Source organism: Carettochelys insculpta, chromosome 14 (genome assembly GCF_033958435.1).
Source record: "Carettochelys insculpta isolate YL-2023 chromosome 14, ASM3395843v1, whole genome shotgun sequence".
NCBI lineage: Eukaryota > Metazoa > Chordata > Testudines > Carettochelyidae > Carettochelys > Carettochelys insculpta.
In genome coordinates, this window is record NC_134150.1 from 45,142,122 (window position 1) to 45,163,049 (window position 20,928).

The 20,928-nt window shown below is 44.5% G+C and overlaps 1 long non-coding RNA gene across 1 annotated transcript in view; it reads left to right on the top strand.

Annotated features, from left to right (window-relative positions):
- The window catches only part of LOC142020871 (uncharacterized), a 210,341-nt gene extending 193,676 nt beyond the window's left edge, over positions 1–16,665 (top strand). Inside the window, exon 3 of the long non-coding RNA XR_012647531.1 lies at positions 16,598–16,665. This is a non-coding gene — a long non-coding RNA (uncharacterized LOC142020871). The remainder of the gene's footprint in view (positions 1–16,597) is intronic.
- The last annotated feature ends 4,263 nt before the right edge of the window (positions 16,666–20,928 follow it).

Sequence of the window (20,928 nt, forward strand, 5' to 3'; positions counted from 1 at the left end):
CTTGGGGGGGGGTGCCCTGGGGTCGCTTGGGGGGCTGGCGGGCGGCCATCGCAGTGGGGGGAGTGTGTGTGGCTGCAGAGGGGCATGCAGGCTGGCCGCGTGGCTGGGCTGCCGCCTGCACGCTCTCTCAGCTTCCTGCAGAGGAAGGCAGGGGGCGGGGACCTTTAAGGGGCCGCTGCACACGGCGACCATCGAGCTCAGGGGCTGGAGAGACCGTCTCTCAACCCCTCAGCTGATGGCCGCCATGGCAGACCCCGCTATTTCGATGTTGCGGGACGTGCAACGGCTACACGTGCCCTACTTCAACGTTCAATGTTGAAGTAGGGCGCTATTCCCATCCCCTCATGAGGTTAGCGACTTCAACGTCTCACCGCCTTATGTCGATGTCAACTTCGAAATAGCGCCCGCCACGGCTAGACGTGGTGGGCGCTATTTCGAAGTTGGCGCGGCTACTTCGAAGTAGCTGGCACGTGTAGACGCGGCTCTAGGCTTCTTTGTGGCAAACAGTTTTGCAGTATGTCCTTAGATCCATTCCAGGGTGGGAGTGATCTTGCAGAAATTTATTTTCAGATGCATTTCTGCTGGACTAGAGCTTCTTTATGCCTTCCCACTGTTTCTACTGAGATTAAAAAAAAATTATGACAAGATTGGGCTCAGGTCAGGACTCCGCAAAATATGGCCTCTGGCCTGGATCAATGAGATTTCTTAGCTCCTAAGTGCATAAGTTCCTTTTTAAAATGAGACTTCAGGTTTCTAAATCATGTAGGCATTGCTATGCTGTGCACAGCTATGCCTAATGACCTGTAAAAATTTGGTGTTATATTGAGGCGTGCAGGCACTTTGAAGGCCCACAGCTACAAGCATGCCAGTACTTCGAAGTTTGACACTTAAAGTTGCTGCGGGGAAGAATTAGCCAAATGAAGTGCTGCGTATTCACTTCAGCACTTCATTAGTAATCTCCCATCACCCTGATTACCATGCCCCTTTTGAAGTTGGGGACAAGTGTAGACAGGCCCTAAGAGTGTTATGTCTACATATTTCAACTGGCAGGATGCCTGTCTCTCTTCCTGAGGGTCCTGCTCTCTTAGAAGCAGTGGGATTTAGTGAATGGAGTGTTGGATAGGTGTTAAATGGCATCTTGGCTCTGAATGTCTACTGCTGCAAGGAGGTGTTTGTGCATCCCCATAAGGGTCCCAAGATGCCAGGATGTGTAGCTTGTGTGTGTGGCTACAGAGGGGAAGGGCTGTCAGATACACACCGTAAATATTTGGAGATTAGGAGGAGGATTCATGCTGTGAGAATGATTAGTAAAATTGAAGGAAAACCAGCCAATGGTATCTCGAAAGCCCAGTGAGAATGAAATGTGAAGAAGGAGAGGATGACAAACAGTACTGAAAGCATCAGAGGATGCAGCTATCTCAAGAACCAGTCATTAAAGACCCTAGTGATGGAGGCCTCAGTAGACTGGAAACGGGGAATCCAAGACAGAGCTAGAGGAGGGGACATTGATTGCAAACTTCATGGTCAGCATATTTTGGAGCTGAAGGGAAGGAGGGAGGTAGAACAGTAATTGGAAAAGCAGATGGGGTTGAGGGATGACTTTCCTTGAGAATAAAAGACCAGGGTATGCTTGTATTGAGAGAAATCAGAAATGCATGGTAGGGAGGGGCTGAGGGAGGACATACACACAGGGGAGAAAGGAAATCCACCTAGTCTAGTGGACTGTTCCAGTCTTCATTCTTTTCCTTTGTTGAAGTTTAATGCAACACTTTTGTGACTTGCGATGACAAGGCTTTTTGTAAGTCTATCAATACCGGAGGACAGATGGTGTTCAGAGTGCTGCAGCAGACCAGTGATAAGTGTCCTGGCTGTCCAGAATTCTCAAGCAGTGACTTCTGAATCTAACTGGCTTCATATCTCAGGGTGGGCAATCAAACTGCAGACTTTGTGGAGCAGGTAGGCAAGACCTCACCATGTGGGACTTACAGGTCTATGACTTGTCTGCCCTTTCATTCTGAATGTCACTCCAACCTCTAGAGACTGATTCTTACCCTCTTAAGAGAAATTCCTGCTAAGCCAGAAGAACTGATATTAAACTGAAATTTAGGCTTGTGTGCCTTCTCTGGTGAATCTGCTTTCATACAGTTTGTGAAGGGAAGACTACTGCTCCCTATTAGTTGAAGAGTCTCCATTTTAGCCGTATTAGACAAGTATTCATAGATTGCAAGGCTAGAAGACATCATCATGATCAAACCAATAATCACTGCTGCAGCCTTGCCTACATATTGGGAAAACAACTGACAACATCAGATGGTATTGTCTCTGACCCCTTAGCCTCTGTGCTTGTTGAAAGATCATAATTCAGAAGGCTTCAATGGGTGTAGCTAAGAGGCAGTAATGTCTGCAGTCTCCCACATTCTTATGTCCCTACTCTCTCTGTTTAGTTGTATAAACTATGGCCTAATGTCTTAGGAGGATAATGGCTACTAAGGTAACTGTTTTTGAGAAAACAGACTACATAATGCGCGGGATATTCTCTAGGGACTAAGTGACTCAGCAGCACAATTCCATGTAAAGGCTGGGATTTGGGTCCTTTCAAACATCTCATCAGAACTGACATCTGTGGACACAACTGTAGCAAACCTTTGAAACAGTTAGAGCTTTCAGTTTCAGCATCAAAAATAATGAAGGTGTCTGTAGGTTGGTCTGTCTTTACAAAAATAAGGAACCATTTTGGAGCTTCTTTCATTATGGACTGTGAAAAAGTTGTGGTGTCACAATGTGACGTAGTTGATGCCAGCACTCAGTTTAATACTCTCAATTAGAATTTCCTCATAGACAAGTTGCATTATTAACACCATGTCCTAATTACTTCAAACTAGGAGGATTCTAAACCTGTACAAGATGCAAACAATTTGTTCTAACTCTGACCTCTGGGGATTTTAATTTCACTGCATGATACTGTCTGGGATGTGAAAAGGCATTTTTTCTCCCTATTTGGAGTCCAATTTGGGTAAATGTGCTTGGAGCAGAGAAGCTGCTGTTTAGAGTGTTTCCACCTCTGATTATTTGCAGGGTTGGTCTCTCAATGGAGTGGGTATTTCATTCTGAATCATAGCCACTGTGCTAATTATAAATGAAAATTGTGGGAGCAAGTAGGAATGAAATTACCTCAAACAATTTCAGAAATCCTACACTCCCCAGTAACAGACCTCCATTTAAAATAAGTGTTAAAAAGTTAAATCTCTCGAGGGCATTAATTCATAGCCAGGCATGTGAGTGCTCTGCACATGTATCTGGGGCAGGGAAGGAAGCTAAATCGCTCCTCAGATCTCTTTCCTTCCATAGTGGCTGCACACACACATTGCAGTACAACCCTTGACTTCTATTGCAGTCTCATTTTGCAGCTTTGGAGATTCGTACCTAGCTTCTTGATTTTATACCACATTTGTGTTCTCTGTATGTTGTTGGTCATCAACAGACTCGTTGTTTTATAATGTACTTCTCAGCAAGCTGTTTGAGACTTATCACCCTGCTTGCTTTATAGTCTATAAATATTTAATTCCTTAATAAACTGCTTATATGTAATATCAAATGACGGATGCACTTCTCTCTCCTCCTTTCCATAGTGCCCCTATTTGCAAAACAATTCTTTTCTTTCCTGAATAGCAATATGTTTCATAAATGTTTGAATTTCCTTTTTCTAAGAACCAATTTCTTCAGGGTGTTTGGTAAAATGACAGGTAGAGCAATGGCACCCCTGCAGCATTCAGTCAAGTGCCCCATGCTAGCCCTGCTGTGGGGAGAGTTTCTTCGCAATGCTCACCTGTTCGTAATTAGAAACATTGTGCTGGCATAGCTGCTGAGCACAGTGCCTCTCTATGCATGTACAATAACATATACCAGGAGTGGCCAACCAGTTAGGGACTAAGAGCCACAGATAGAGTACACAGAGCCACATGGATAGAGTGCAAAGAGCCTCATGGTACATATTTATTGGTATCTAGATTGGTGTATAGATAACAAATATATACTATGTGGCTCAGTGCTCTCCCCCTTCCCCATAGCCAGGCACCCCAGCCCCCTGCTCTAACCCAATCCCCCCTCCTCCTCCAGAACTAGGCATCCCCAACCCCACCCACTCTAACTCAATGCCATATCCCTCCCCCAGAGCCAGGCACCTCCACTCCCCTGCTCATACTTGACGCCACTGACCCACCAGAGCCACCACAACTGCCATTTCCATGAGCTTCTCCCTAGGGCATGTGCAGAGAACGGCAGACAGCAGTCCTAGTGTGTAGCTCCAAGTAGTAGTAGGCATCCTTCGATCGCGAGGGATCATGGGTTTGCGCCCCAGTTGGACTGATTCGAGCAGCATCTTCTGTGGCTGTGCAGTCCAATCCGGGAGTGGCAGTACTTTCCGCACTGTGAGCAGCAGTAGGCAGATGTCGCTCTGGTATCACGGGCATGGATCTTCCTGAGGGCTCTCCTGTGTTCCGCTTCCTTCACCAAGGTAGTTTCATACAAAGCAAGAGCTTCCTTCACTCCCTGTTTCCAGGCGTGCCTGTCTGAGGTGAGCGAATGCCAGGTGTTCACACTGATAGAGTGCTAAGGTCACGCTTGCACATAGTAGGCTCCAAGTAGGAACTGCATTTAATTGCTCAAAAAGCCTCATGCAGCTCGAGAGCTCTGGATTGGACACCCCGGCGTAATACAGTTAGCAGTGGTGGTTTCCGTACTGCTGCAGCTGCCTCTCTCTTCTCTGAGTCTGTTTGAGGCACATGTCCTATAAAGAAAGTGACATTTTTCTTTACACTGAAGGTAGAGATCCCAAATGAGAGGTGGCTAGTTGGTTGTTCTGTGAGGGGCTGCACCTACACTAGAAAGTTCTTTCAGAAAATCTGGCCAGTTTTCGAAAGAACACATGGAGCGTTTACACGCAAAACGCACCCTTTCAATCCACGTTTGAAGAAGGATGTGGATAAATTGAAGAAGGTCCAGAGGAGAGCAACAAGAATGATTAAAGATCTAGAGAACATGAGCTATCAGGGAAGGCTGAAAGAACTGAGCTTATCTGGTTTAGAAAAGAGAAGACTTAAAGGGGACATGATAGTGGTTTTCAAGTACCTAAAAGAGGGTTACATAGAGCAGGGAGAAAAGTTGTTTTTCTTGGCCTCTGTGGATAGGACAAGGAGCAGTGGGCTTAAACTGCAGCAAGGGAGGTTTAGGTTGAACATTAGGAAAAACTTCCTAAGTTGTCAGGGTGGTTAAACAATGAAATAAGTTACCTAGGGAGGTTGTGGACCCTCCATCACTAGAGACACTTAAGAGCAGTTTAGATAGATCCTCTACTGGGGACGGTCTAGACGATGTTTGGTGCCTCCGTGAGGGCAGGGGACTGGACTCAATGACCTCTTGAGGTCTCTCCCAGTTCTAGTGTTCTGTGATTCTATGATCTGAAATTATAAGAACAGCCATACTGGGTCAGACCAAAGGTCCATCCAGCTCAGTAGCCTGTCTACCGATAGTGGCCAAAACCAGGTGCCCCAGACGGAGTGAACTAAATGGTAATGATCTCTCTCCTGCCATCCATTCCAGCTTTGACAAACAATGGCAAAGGATACCATTCCTTACCCATCCTGGCTAATAGCCATTAATGGACCTAACCTCAATGAATTCATCTTGCTATTTTTTAAACCTTATTCTATTCCTAGCTTTCACAGCCTCCTCTGGCACGGAGTTCCACATTTTGGCTGCTGCTACGCTACCATGGTCCTGTCGGAGGGGCCGTGGTAATGAGGCAATTCGAGCCAAGCTAATGAGGTGCTGATATGCATGTTCAGCACCTCGTTAGCATAATGGCAGCCACACGAACAATTTCGGTTTTCAGATTGACAGTGAAAATGGGGGCAGCTTCAAAATAAGCACTCCACTTCAACATTCCCTTACTGCCACAGAACTAGAACGGAGTAAGGGAATGTAGAAACGGAGCACTTATTTTGAAACTGCCCTCATCTTCTCTGTCAATCTAAAAATTGAAGTTTGTTCATGCAGCTGCCATTATGCTAATGAAACTCTGAATATGCATGTGAGCATCTCATTAGCTTGCTTCAAATTGCCTCATAACCATGGCCCTGCCGACAGGACCATGGTAGTGTAGCAGCAGCCTTAGACTGTGCACTGTGTGAAGAAGCATTTCCTTTTATTTGTTTTAAACCTGATGCCCATTAATTTCATTTGGTGTCCCCTAGTTCTTATATTATGGGAACAAGTAAATAATTTTTCTTTGTTCATTTTCTCCACACCACTCAATTTTATATACTGCTATCATATCATGCCTCAATCTCCTCTTTTCTAAGCTGAAAAGTCCTAGCCTCTTTAATCTCTCTTCAGAGGGGACCTGTGCCAAACCCCTAATCATTTTAGTTGCCCTTATCTGAATGTTTTCTAATGCCAATGTATCTTTTTAGAGATAAGGTGACCACATCTGTACGCAGTATTCAAGATGTGGGCATGCCATGGTTTTGGATAACAACAACAAGATATTCTCTGTATTATTCTCTCTCCCTTTTTTAATGATTCCTAACATCCTGTTCACTTTTTGGATTGCTGCTGCACACTGTGTGGATGTATTCAGAGCACTAGCCACAATGACTCCAAGACCTCCTTCCTGATTAGTTGTAGCTAAATTAGCCCCCATCATATTATATGTATAGTTGGGGTTATTTTTTCCAATGTGCATTACTTAACATTTTCCCACATTAAATTTCATTTGCCATTTTGTTGCCCAGTCACTCAATTTTGTGAGACTCTTTTGAAGTTCTTCACTGTCTGCTTTGATCTTAACTGTGCTGACCAGTTTAGTATTGTCTGCAAACTTTGCCAAAGTTCTTTTCAAAAGAACATGGCTCTTCTTCCAGAAGACTTTTCCACTCCCTGACTAGGAAGAGCTCCTTCCTTCAAAAGCTTCTTTCGAAAGAAAAGATGTGTAGACATTCTGTGGGCCCTTTTTCTGGAAAAGCAGTACTCAGGGCACTGGGTATTTCAATTCCTGGCCCATTCTTTCCAAAGAGTAGAGCTGTGTGGATGCTCTCTATCAAAAGAGCTTATCGCTTTTTCTATCTGCATTTTGTTTGTGGAGGGGCTCTCTCTTTTTTGGAAGAGAACTTCCAGAAGAAGTTCTTTCAAAGGATCACTGTAGTGTAGATGTAGCCAGGTGTATTTTGTGAAAGCTAATACAGTAAACTCTTTCCTGTTCATCAGCCCCAGGACCAGGAGTTTGCCAGATAGTCAAATATTCTGGATGATAGAGAGGTGTAGTTAGCAATGCATAATATTAAAGAAAAACAAGATTTGATATCAAGAAACAAATAAAAATGCATGTGGAGTACTTTATTTACTAGAAATAGTAGTATTGTACACTGTAAACATGTATTTGCTGTATTTATTTGTATTTGCTTTCGCTATACTGTACTTATGGAGAACATAACTCAAATTTACTTATGGTTAAAGTGCCAGTTATTTGAGAATTCCACATGATATAATGCTGGATATGAAAGAGTTTACTGTATCTTTTCCTAAATTCATATGCTTGAGGAGATGGGGAAAGTGGGCATAGGAAGTTCCTGAGCTGCAGTCCGAGTATCACAGTTTGTGTCACAACCTTAGTCTTATTTTAAGAATGGGCAGGAGTTTTAATGCATGGATTTAGGTTTGGTTGACATAAAAAAAAGCTCAAACAGCTCCAGTGAATTCCACAGTCAGTATTAAATGTAATGGGATTTCTCTTCTCATTAGGCTTCCGAGACCTTGTGGGGAAGATATAATACAGGAAAGATTTTGTTTGAAGTGTATGTAATGCCCTGCAGGAGGTTCATCTAGGATAGAGCTCCAAACCACCTTGTTCAACCTCCTCAAACAATCCTTTGAATTTAGCAGCTATTCCCTTCTGAAAGACCTTTCTCTCTCAGGCTTAGTACACCCTGCCCATGCAACCCAGTTAGAGTCTAGTTTCATTCCATGGCTGCTCCAGCTCCACAGCATGGACCTGCCAGTGCCTAGGTCAGCCCTCATGTTCCTCAGTACATGACCACCCTTCCTTGGCTTGTAACTAGCCACCTCTCCCAAGGTTTAGTAGTCACGTAATCTCTTTTGTGAAGCTCCATCTGCTCTCTTTGGAATGAGGAGCTGGTGGCCTATAAACGCTGAGTATTTTTATACACTTCTACTTCATGCTCCCTGGGAGGCTGAAGAAATGGATGGAAGGACTAGAATTGTGGTATTCTGGCTTTCTTAGTTTCATTCTTTCCACTCTCCTTAGAGTTCCTTTCCCCATTCACTGGCCATCTAACTCTTGAGCTACCTCAATTGTCTATGTGTGTTTGGAGCAAGAACGTGGCTTGTTCAAAAGTGTCCTTAGTGAAAAAGCCTCCCATTCACTCAACATACTTCCCTCCACTCTGCTGTGACCTGCCTCTTGCACCTCTCTCATACACCAGAGTGCATTAAACCCTGACACAGTGGTGCCTGTGTGACAGTACGTACACCTATATTCACCCTCCTTACAAGACTGTGATACATTTTTATACCAAGTACACCTGTGAGGTATAATTTAAGAACTCAGAATCTGGTGATCATTATTGTCCTGATAAAATAGATGTGGGAACATCAGGTGTAAAGTTAAAAGATTCTGCTATATGATAGAGGTTGAAACTCTCTCATCTGGCACACTCTCATCCAGCATCATCTATGGTCAGGCTGGACCAGAGAGCCCCAGCTGCTCCAAGCCAGTCTGGCTGGCAGCGGAAATGGAGTCCCACTGGTGGCAGGGAGCCCCACTGCAGGGAGCCCAGCCTGGGTCAGGGATCCCTGCTGGAAGCACACCCAGGGCTGGAGAGCCCCACTAGCAACCCTCTAGCAGTGGGGAGCAGCCCACGCTGGGGTCAGGGAGCCCTGCAGTGCAGTTGCGAACCCCTGACAGCAGATCTGGGCCGGGAATCCCCTCCAGCAGCCCGGTAGTGACAGGGAGCCAGGTTGGAGTCAAGGAGCCCTGGCAGCCGCACTGTGGGGAAGAGCTGGGGTAGGGGGTGGTACAGGAAGTGCAACCTATATTATCATATTACTAAGACGTTCCAAGCATGAAGTCACAACCAGGACCCCAGAGACAAAAGATTAACAATGACTCAGATAGGTGTCAGCCAAATCAAATGGACCATCATCTGTTGAAGTGGCAGTTGTTTGGCAGGAAAGAAGCTGTGAGTGAAAATATACATCTTGACAAAGAAACAGCTGGAGATGATTTTTGAAGAAGAGAAAGGGCTATAACAAAGGAGAAAGGGTGCCCAAAATTATTACTCCCTTGTTTTCCACCCATGGCATCCACAGTTCTTCAAGAACAAAGAAAGAAGCACTGGACAAGGGGAGGGAGGGGGAGGACGAATAGGTAGCCTGACTGAAAGCGTTTCAGATAGTATGACTAGTGAAGCATGTTGTGAGACAGGCTTCAATCTGAATTCACTTAGCTTGGTAAGTTGGGCATTAGTTGTGTTTTATTTTTATTTTCTTGTAACCAGTTCTGACTTTTATGCCTCATTACTTGTCACTTAAAATCTATGTTTCTGGAATAAATCTACTTGTGCTACTGATTTTTGAGCCAGTTGTGTATAAATAACATTTGGTCTGTACCCTTTCCTAAGGATGCTATTTTAGGGAGTAGGTAAGATAGTCATTAGTGTTCGGAAAACCCTTCTCAGGATAACAAGATTTGTGTGTATCATTTTCTATTAATAAAATCACAGAGTATATATATAAGCTTTCGTTCTCCAAGTGAGGTCTGGGCTCCAGATTCTGGAGCAAAACTGAAGCTGGAAATTTGTGCTCTTGCCCTGCAGTGTAATTCAAGAGGGGCTAGTTATGGCACTGATGTACTATAATTGGGGGGTAATTTACATGCTAGAGTAAGGAGACCAGGAGTGGCTGCTCTACCACCAAAGCAGTGTAAAAGGCACTGTAGGTTGGAGATCTGAGGAGGACATAGCTGTTCTTTGCTCCTGATTGTATCCTAAATAATGTCACAGCCCTGAACTTCCCCTTTCTGATGTGACACCTTTACTCAGCAATGATTGCCCCAGCCCCTAGTATCAGCCATTTTGCCTTCACATGACACGATCCCTTCATCAGAAAAAGGTATGTCCCCAATGTGACATCACACCTACTGGCCTTCTGGCTGAATAGCCCACCCTGCTGAGATGGCAAATCCCCTCTCCTCTAAGATTGCCTTAAAGTGACTTCTGAGATTTTTCTGTTGTACCTCATTTCATAGTGACCCACCATAATCCCATTTAGATCCCAGCAGCCTATCCAAATCACCTTCACTGCTTTTCAGATGAGTTCCCTTCGCAGCCCATCACACACAGTCTTTTCTCTACCGGGCACAGCTGGTATGCCACTCCCTGTCCTTCAGTGGCACCGCCTCCCTGCCTCTTTGGCCACTGGGCTGTGTTTCACCTTGCCACAATAAGTCTCTCCTCTAGTGTGCCCAATAAGCCTTCTTTTGTCTTATAAGGATATGACTTCAGTTTTCTTGATGCTACACTTCCACCCCCCATGCTGTTTGGTGAGCCACTTTCTGCTCCATTCCATTGCAAAGGGCCTAATAATTTGCCCACCAAATACTCTGTGATCTGTCTGCATCCTTGATCATTCTCTGTTGTGATCTAAAAGTACCCGCTCTCCTGATCTACAGGCAAGCCTCCTTCCTGGCTGTTGTGACAAAGGGCAAATGCAAAGTACTTCACTTAGTAGGGCACAATCAATGTCATACATACAGAATGGGAAGCAACTGTCTAAGGAAGGAGTACTGCGGAAAGGGATTTTGCAGTCATAGTGGACCACAAGGTAAATGAGAGTCAACAGTGTGGTGCTGTTGCCAAAAAGAGCAAACATGATTCTTGGATGCATTAACAGGAGTGTTGAGAGCAAGGCACAAGAAGTCATTCTTCTGCTCTACTCAGCACTGATTAGGCTTCAACTGAAGTACTGTTTCTAGTTCTGGGCACCACATTTCAAGAAATATATGGAGAAGTTGGAGAATGTCCAAAGAAGAACAACAAAAATGAGTAAAGGTCCAGAGAACATGAGCTACAAGGGAAGACTGAAAGAACTGGGCTTGTTTAGTTTCGAAAAGAGAAGACTTAGAGGGACATGATAGAGATTTTCAAGTACCTAAAAGAGGGTAACAAGAAGGACGGAGAAAAATTGTTCTTCTTAGCCTCTGAGAATAGGACAAGGAGCAATGGGCTTAAACTGCAGCAAAGGAGGTTTAGGTTGGACATAAGGAAAAACTTCCTAACTGTCAGTATAGTTAAACACTGAAATAAATTGCATAGGGAGGTTGTGGAACCCCCATTACTGGAGATATTTAAGAGCAGGTTAGACAGACATCTGTTGGGGATGGTCTAGATGGTGCTTGGCCCTGCCATGAGGGCAGGGGACTGGACTTGATGACCTCTTGAGGTCCCTTCCAGTTCTAGTATTCTGTGGTTCTATGATTCTGTGGCATGGCCCTGTGATTCTATGCCATGATTCACTCATCAATGTTATGAGGTGTAAACGAACAGAAATTACTCCTCAGAAAATCCAGCAGGCATGTTTTCTTTTGAGGAGTGCACTTTGAACCTAAGACAAGTGTTTCAGGAGCTTTCAGGAATGCATCAGAATGAAATGACAATATAATGAGAGGCTAGGAAAAACCTCTGGCGTCCTCCAACAGCTCATGTGCCAATGCCATAGAACATAGAATCTGGATTTGTGAGCACGTATTGACAAAAGAGCTCAGCTGTGCCGCTTATGGGCACATTTTCAGCTGCTGGGTGGACCGAATGTTTTGAGCCTTTTTGTAAAGCTGGCCTCAGTTGTGGAAGCTGAGTGCGTTTCGAAATTCTCACCTTCCTTCCTGGTCTGCAAGTGTAATGCTGAAGAGCACTTCTGTGGAAACAGAAGGTAGGACCTCCATTCACTGTTGGGAGCCAAGGCACGGTTGAGGCACCCCTCACGCTTCCTTCTGCCTCTGTCCACTTCCCATCCTGTTTCATTTGAAGTGCAGTTGGATGTGAAGGAGAGTTTAATATACAAGAAACATACTTCTTTTCAGATCCCTGCCCTCTTATCCATATACATGCCAATGATGGATTATAGTGGTTGTGCTCATAGGCCCCAGACAGGATCAAGCACCCATTAGACTGATCTCTGCACCAGCACAGGCAAACAGATTGTTTAAATTTCAAAGAATTTACAGTCTAAAAGAGAAGAAGCCAGCCAGAGGTCAGGTCCCCTGAGTGCAGAGACCAGATGCAGACAGGCACATATCCTGTAACTGCCATCTCTCTCTTTAGTTTTATATATTTGCTTTACCTATATTATTCTATATTTTCCTGGCCCCAATGTATATTTCGCAGGTGGTTTGTGCCCTGTCATGTCTTATATGCAGGGTGTATTCATGCTTTCACCTAGGTCCAGGGATGTTCTGTTTTACTTGGAGATGCTTACCTAGACAATGGTACCTGTGATCCATCCTTCTTGGAAGTGGGTAGTGATACACTGCACTGAAGTGTGACAGAGGTCTCATGTTTATGATTTGATCTGATTTATCCTAGGCATGTCTGTAAAGCCCATTGGTAACTATGTAGTGATGACCTTCATAGCACAGTATAGCCATTAACTAATCTTTGCAACACTCTGGGATGTAGATTGATAAATACCGTTCCCCATTTTACAGCATTTACATTTTATAGAGTGGTGAAGTGGCTTATGTGGGGCTATAGAGTAGACTGAGCTAGGATTGGAATATAGGATGACCTGACCTCCATCCCTTCCTACTCAGTTCTCCAGACCACTTTGCCACTCCATAGTGCAGTCCTGGAGGAATTCTGCAATTTTACTATGACTCCAAATGTTACAATTGCAGAATTGTCCCAAGAGTATCATAGTACCTAAGTAGAGACTAGATAAATTAGACCCGCATCATAGAACTCCAGTGGCCTTAATAGGGATTTGCTTTTCACCGTTTGTGTGTGTGTGTGTGTTTGTGTTCTGCTGATAGGTTCATTTCTCATGCAGCATGAAGATGGCAGTGACAGAAAGATAGATGAGTCCATGAGCCTGAGTACATACTAGCAGCCTCATCTGAGTTTCCCTCTTTGCCACAGCCCATCCCCCAACTGCCCCCCCTTTGAATAATTATAGGCGAAGAGAAGCACTAGTCTGTCCATCCTGATTTTCTTCTGCATGGGTCCCTTCCGCACCTGCTCACTGCTTGGAGGAAACCTGGCTTGACCTCATACCCCAGTTACTGTGGCCTCAAGAACTCTTCAGCAGACCATTGAGGACCTTTTTGTGACTTACATTTAAGCTAGATCCACCAGTGGATAAATCTGGGTAACTGCTCTGTAGCCAGTGGAACTATGCTGGCGTACACTAGCCAAAGACCTGGCCCTGGAGTTTCTAGGGTAACAGACTAGGCCCTGTCTATCTGTTTCTGCAGTGTGGGGTGAAAGATGTCTTTTTTTTGTTTTCATAGTAGAGCTCACCTGAATTGCCTTTGTCTCTGGGTCTCACCTGCTCATTTTGTAGGCAGGGAAGAAACCAATGGCACCCATCTCTCTGGAGAAGAGCCCTGTCCGCACCTCGAGCCATGCCAGCGTCCAGAGTGCTGCAGAGAGCACTGTTTTGGCTGGAGCTGTTCTCGCGTTTTGTGTGGCTATACATGTCTGGACATGTTTTTTCTGATTAAGCCCAGGGAACCACAGCTGCAATGACCACATTACTGTTTGCCATTGCTTGTTTATCCCCTGGATATGACTTGTTTAACCCCTTGCTGTTATGTGGAGGTCAATACAGCAGAATATTTCTACCTGAACATACTTACAAAATATCCAGTAACCCCACCCTATATATACCCTTATTTTTACACTTATTATGTGATGCAATAACTGAAATTGTTACAGGAGCAAATGCCCTAAAGCTAGGGGCTTTACTGGTAGAAGGATATGACCTGTGTTATGCAATGATGGCTCTGTCAGGTCTTCTGCAGCCTGTTATAGTGATTGCAGTGAATACCCCTGTTCCATAGCTGCCTGAGCTGGAAAGAGCTTGTCTCTGCCCTTGGTTTTTAGTGATAGTGAGACAAAGCCAGTAGGGCAGAGATCTATTTGCTGTTGCCCCAGGTATCCTGTCTTTGAAGAACATATCTGAGGCTGGAACTGGAGGGAATCCCTGCCCAGCTACATACTGCTCTGTTTTCATGCCCTCATTGAAGTGCTCCAGTGCTGCAGAATCATTACATGAAGCAGCTCCTCCCTTCTGGCAAACATTCTGGGGGCACTTTCTGAATGAAAACTTAGAAGTGTCTGGTCAGCCAGCTTCCAGGCCTCAAAGAGGCTCCCAGTGGCACGTTTGCCTGGTGGCGCGGCTGCAATATGGGGCAGCCTACATAGGTAAATCCAGCAATGGGCTGTGCCATTCCCTAATGAACGTGCTGCGGTAGGCTGTGCATGTTTGTCCCTAGAGCTGTGCTGAGCAGTTTCTCTGCATATTAATATTATGCAGGCACTCCATGTGACTTCTTCTGACTTGCCACCTCCCCCTTCCTGCTCATTTAAATAAAACTAATTTATGTGGACATTCCTTCAGTCAGTATTTTCTCTCCCCCGCTTTAATATTTCGCTGATGCTTTGCACACAAATGGGGTCGTTATGCTTTTGCATATCATTAGGGTTTATAAAGAACAACAGCGACATCTGCATGTGCTGCAGTGCCATGGAGATGGGGAAAAATACAGAAAACAAGACCAGAATGAGCTCTTAGCATGTCGGCTTTCTTTCCTCAGCTTCCTTCACCATCATCATGTGCACAAGTAATTGTACAGTGTAATCACATCAGACCTCATCTGAATATTCACAGCTGAGACAAAGGTTTGGAAGAGAAGAAATGTGGAGGAAAAGGAAGGGGAGGAATTTAACTATAAAACAGCATTGCATTTCCAAATGTTGGTGTGTATTTTGCACAAGGAACTGCTTTGAAATCCAAATTGTCTGTATTACTGTTCAAAATCTGGGGGGAAGTAGGGTAGCATTGCACACATACCCTCTCCATCCAGAGGAAAAATAAAGCAAAATAACAAACAATTACAGAAAAACCCCCCAGTAGAAGTGATATTTGAAGAGTTGCCAACAGTGGCTAATCAGCTGCTGTCCTACCAGGAATAAAATAGTCCATTGATGGAGCTTTATAAAGACTCCAATTAATATGTTGTGCATGTATAAGATCTACAAAGAGTCCACTGTATTTTTCTCTCCCCCGCCACCATCACCTTCATTCGCCGTCCAGTGCCAGTGGAGACTGATCTTAGCTACCAGATAATTGATTAATCACGTCAACAGTGGCAACACTCTTCCAAGAAGCAAGAAAGGAAAAAGAAAAAGGAAACAAAAAGAGGCAACTGTTCACTAATTAGGGAGTAAATTACCGCTGGTTCCATCCCTCTCTTCACCTTGATAAAAAAAAAGAGACATATAATTCCCATGTTAATATGTATGTTGTCTTCATTGTTTTGCTTTTACTATGTTATCCTTTATCAATATTAACCAGATAGGATAGTGATGTTTGTCAAAGCTGTGGCTGGCTCTGCCAGTGCATTCCCCAAAGAGCTCCTATTTCCATACCACTGGAGTTTATATTCCTTTAAATGTCTAGTGCAGCAAAATTTCCCTCTTTTTAATACACCACTCTGCTGGAATTAGAAGAATACAAGGTTATATCCAACATCAGAGGTTTCCTATCATCATGATTTTAGTGAAAGTGAAGACAGCTCATTGAACAAGTCCCTGGCATTTGAAGATAGGCATCAGAGGGACCTTTCTCCCCCCCCCCCCCCCCCCCCGCCAACTTTGTGCCTCTCCTGACTCTGAATGTCCCATGCTAACACCGTTTAATGATATGCAAATGAAATATGCATAAAACCGTTCTACTGTATGATGATTAAACACTGGAGACATTAACAGCTGACGCTTCACTGTTTGACTGTAATAATCTTTCCTGAACATCCACTTTGATTGCGGAGTTATGGAAACCCATAGCAGTTGGCAGAGAGTGCAAAGGAAGGAGAGATGCAGGGATACATCACCCATCTCTGCATTTATCCCACTCCAGAAGACGTTGCCCCCCTTTGTACTGCATTCCTAGTGCTGTCTTTTGTAATCCACCCAGGCGGTCGCACCAGGGCGATTAACGGGGAAAAAAAACCTCTTTTCTCTTAATGTTTCAAAGCTCATTAGCCAAACGATTATTCCTCATTAACAGCGAAAGCTCATTCATTAAGAGGAAAAATATGCCCAAAAGATGCCAGCGCTGTTAATCCTGAGCCCTGTAGCTGGGTTGTAAATCCCGTGCTAGTATTTTCCATTCAAAAAGGACGCGCGCCAATCCACATTTACAAAAAAAGAAAGGGAAAGAAAAGAGTTTGTATGTTTTGTAAAATCCGCAGGAGGCAATTGATATTCCCATTGTATGACTGTATTTTGTCTCTCCCTTTTGATTTCAGCGCCCATCCCTGGCTCAGCGCCCGGTGCCAACAGAACACCTTTCAGGATCCGCAGCAGCGCAGATAACGTAAGTAGCCAGCTGTCCTTGAAACCCGCTTCCAAAAGCCCCAAGCCCCACAAAGTGTGTGTGTGAATCTTTTCCTTCTCACCCCTCCGGTGTGCCACCCAGGTTGCACAAGTAGCACCTTCCAAATCTCGCCGTCTCCAAGTTTGTGCATGTCTGTGTGGCATCCCTCCTCCTCCTTCACTCCCATAGTGGATCTTGTAAAGGGCTTCAGATCGGCCCCATTCATCTCCCTGGTGATAGCAGTGAATGTAGATAAATCTCTGCCTGCCTGCTTGCTGCTGGAGTATGATTTTTATTTTGTCTTCAGTGTATACCTGGGTAAAAAAATGGGATGCACAGGCACGTGTGTGTGTGTGTGTGTGAGAGAGAGCGAGCGAGAGAGAGAGAGAGAGAGAGAGAGACATGCACACGTGTGTCTGTGTGTAGACAGAAAGAAACACACGTGCATAAACATAAACATACACATACCTCACATTCATACACATCTATGTGGTTGAAAATGTCTGAGGCTGTGCGTGTGTGTGTGTGTGTGCACATGCATGCGCATGTATGTGTGTGTGTATACAGATAAGCATCTCTAGCTATAGCTCTACAAACATTCCTCTCCTCCCAGCAGAGGCTGTGTGCATCTCTGATCCTGCCCTAGAAGAGCTGTATTCCAGGCTTCCTTCGGAATTCTGTGTGGAGACCTTTATGCTCCCTTCTCTGTGTCTCTCTCGAGCTGCAGAACTGGCACCTTTCCCTGAGGTTCTCCGAATGGCAAGTGGCATCGGCTGTAGCCTGCATTCTTGCAGCTTCCTGTGGCATTTCTCTCTCGATGTCGGCTACTCCCTTTTGTTTGTTGTTGACTAGGCTGGGGGGTTTTATGGGTTTTTTTTGTTTGTTTGTTTTTCTTTAGTTAATTTATAAATGAGCCCAAATGTCAAACAAGCCAACAGCTTGCCAAAATAAAAAAAAAAAAAAAAGAAAAATAAAAAAAAAAGAAGAAGAAGAAGAAAAGCCCCACACAGGCGCCTTCTGCTGTGACAGATGCCCAGATAGCCCCTGGCACGGTGAACGGGCACGAGGGTTTTGTTGTTGTGATTTCTCTTTGGCTGTTTTTGTTGTTCCCTTAATTTTAAAAACTCCAGGATGCCGGCCTCGGCTTGGAACGCAGCGGTGTCATGGCGGAGATGACGGCCTTTGTTTCACAGGGTGCGAAAGCATTCGTTGTGCTAGTTCCACTGCGGCAGAATGACGTGTAAGGGGGGGAAAAGTCAGATCCGTGCCTCGGCGGTGGGGGAGTGCCCCAGATCCCCAATAGACGACTCCCTGTGTCCGAGGATGGGCTTGCAGTGGAAGAACCTAGTCTGTAATCCTGGCACTTGTGCCTTCAGTGCCTGCTTGCTGTTTGCTCCTGGGGGTCTGAATAATCTCCCTTAGCTGTACTGCACTGTCTGGCCCGCATACAGGGCCCTTGTAACATATACCCGCTGCTGTTATCACACGAAACTGTGGCGTTGCCACTGAATGGATGGCACAGTGCCAGCTCTTCTGCCATCCGCCCTTGCAGCTTCTTTCCTCCCTCCCTCCTCCCTTCCCCCTCCACTCCTCCTCCCCCCTCCATCGACTTGATGTTAATTAACACACAGGTTAATTGATTTTAAAAGCAGAAGAATTACAGTTAACTTTTCCCACAAGGTACAGACACCATCCGCTTGGCACAATTCTGTCTTTTGCACTGGTGCAGGGAGGGCAGAGAAAAGCCCTCAACAAAACTAGCCAAGCCACTGCTGAGGGAATGCTGTCTGTGTATTGAGGAACAGCTGATGAAAGCCAGCGGGCTGTGGTCTCATCCTTTGCAATATGTTGCCATTATATTTTCTTATAAGTAATGAAAGCAACTCCTCCTCCTCCTCCTCCTCCTTTTTCTCCCTCACCCGCCTCGCTTTTAAAAATGAAAGATATGGAAGTTTTAGTAGGGGGAAAAAGACTTCTTATAATGAACAACTCCCCCCCAACTTTATTTAATTAAGTAACTGTGAAGGAGAGGGCTCCCCACCCCAAGCACACTGAACCAATGGGGTAGGCAGTTTGAATATTGCTGCCTTTTAAACATTTGTCCTCTAGCCCTGCATTTTTTGTGTTTTTAATTGGCTCAGATGTGTTGCTTGTGGTGAAGAATCTCAACCAGGAGAAAGTTGGCTTGTTGTAATTAAGAACAAAATATACCGCATGAGAGCTTTGTTTTTTTTTTTTTATTTCTTTCACCTTCACCCCCAGTCTCTGCTGCAAATGATGGTGAATTACAGTGCAGATGGGAGGAGACATTGGCAATACTGGGAACTTGCTGCTTTCACTTTTTCATGCTTTCATTTTATTTCATTTTGTTTTTTAAAACCATGAAGCAGGTGAAGCGACAAGAGGAATCCATTATGCAAATCATGTCACATTTGCATAATGTCTCATGACTGGAATATGCAAATAGGCTGTATAATTTATGAGTGCCAGTGTCTGTCTAAAAGTGTTTCCCATCATTTAAAAAAAGTGAGCCTGTGAGGCACGGAGAAGGCGGCTTGGCTTGCCGCCCTATGAGAAAGCTCTGTACTTTCTCCTCAAAATAGCAGCAGCAGCAGAAATTAAACTTCCAAATGCTCGTTAATGCATCAGAGGCAAAGCCCCCTTTCATACTCTGTCTCTCCCTCTCCCCTCTGTCCCTCCACCCACTTTTACCCCTACCTCCACTCCTAACATCTCTACAAACCACATGACTGATACATGGGGTTCCGTGAGCCATTGAAAACGAGAGAGAGTTTCTGGGCAAGCTTCCTGTTTGCATGCTTTCTTGCTGGTGGATTTTCGTTTTTTGTTTTTCCATTGGGATAAGTCTGGGACAGAGGATAAGAAGAAGAGTCTGCTCCTTCTACCTGTGTCTTTGAGACAGACTGCCTTTGTAGACATTGTGGCTACATCTACACCACAGAGATCTTTTGAAAGAAGCCCTTCCAGAAGATCTCTTACAAAAAAACATATTTTGAAAACTCGTGTCCACTCACAACAAAGCAGATCAAAAGAGAGCTCTGCTCTTTTGAAAGAGAGTGTCCACACAGCCTCCAGCTCTTTTGAAGAAAGGACTAGGGATCGAAAAATCAGGCCCCATGATGACTGCTCTTTCAAAAAAAAAAAAACAAAAAAACACAAAACAGGGTCTGTGGAGTGTCTACACACATTTTCTTTTAAAAGAAGTTTTCAAAAGGGGGCACTCTTCCTGAAACAGGAAAGGAAAAGTGATGTTGAAAGGAGCACCACATTCTTTCGATTTACTTTTGTGTGTTGATACTCTGTGGGATGTTTCAAAAGAGCCCCCCCACCTTTCAAAAATCTTTTGAAAGAGCTTGCTTGTGTTGATGCAGCAAATATGTACTGGCAAATAGCATTTAAGGTTTCTGTACGTGACAGGTATTGTGGCACGTCAGTGGGATTATTTAGGGTTTGAAAATGCCTTGTGTCTGGCTCATGATTTCAGCAAGGGATCTGTATCTGACTTCCTGAAAAGTTATGAAGGTCAGCCTAGTGGTGGCATTACCCTTTCAGAGAGAGTTCATGGGTGGAACTGACAAGCCAGTTCCAACCATAAGGAAGTCTTAAAAATGCTCTGAAGATGCAGGACTGGTAGCAAGGTTCTTCATGTCCTTTCTTTTTCACCCCACCTTAGTAATTGTGAGAGTCCTGTTGGACCACAGAGAGAAGTCTCAGGGGTTTGGGATTATGGGAACTAGAGGAGTGTGCAGGTACTTTTGGTTGGTATAATGGTACCCTGATGCTACATGGATATCTGGCTGAGCAAGCCTCAGAACAGTAGTAAATAGTTACTTATCGTGGTACTTGGAAAAGCTAATTTTCACTTTTGATTCTGTGGTACAGATATGGGGAAATGAACTCAGTAGTTTAAAGTTGTCTCTTTAAAAAATGTTATAGTAAATGCATACTACTGGCATTCTGGGACTGGGTGTGGAGCTTGCAATGAGCATTTGGCAATGGTTGTCCACTGTGAATTGAAAAGGTCCCATTCAGTTATTAAGCTGTTTCCTGAGTGTGAAAAAGCACTCAAAAGCTTTTCACCAGAGTTCCAATTTTCATATGAACATAAAGCAAGCTTCTAGTGCCTTTGGTTTTAAAGAACATTGTGTTGATGTGAATGAAGAGGCCTCAGTTGATGAATGTGTAATCAATTACAGCTTTTATCTGAAAGCATAAATTCATACTTGTAACATCACTGAATAT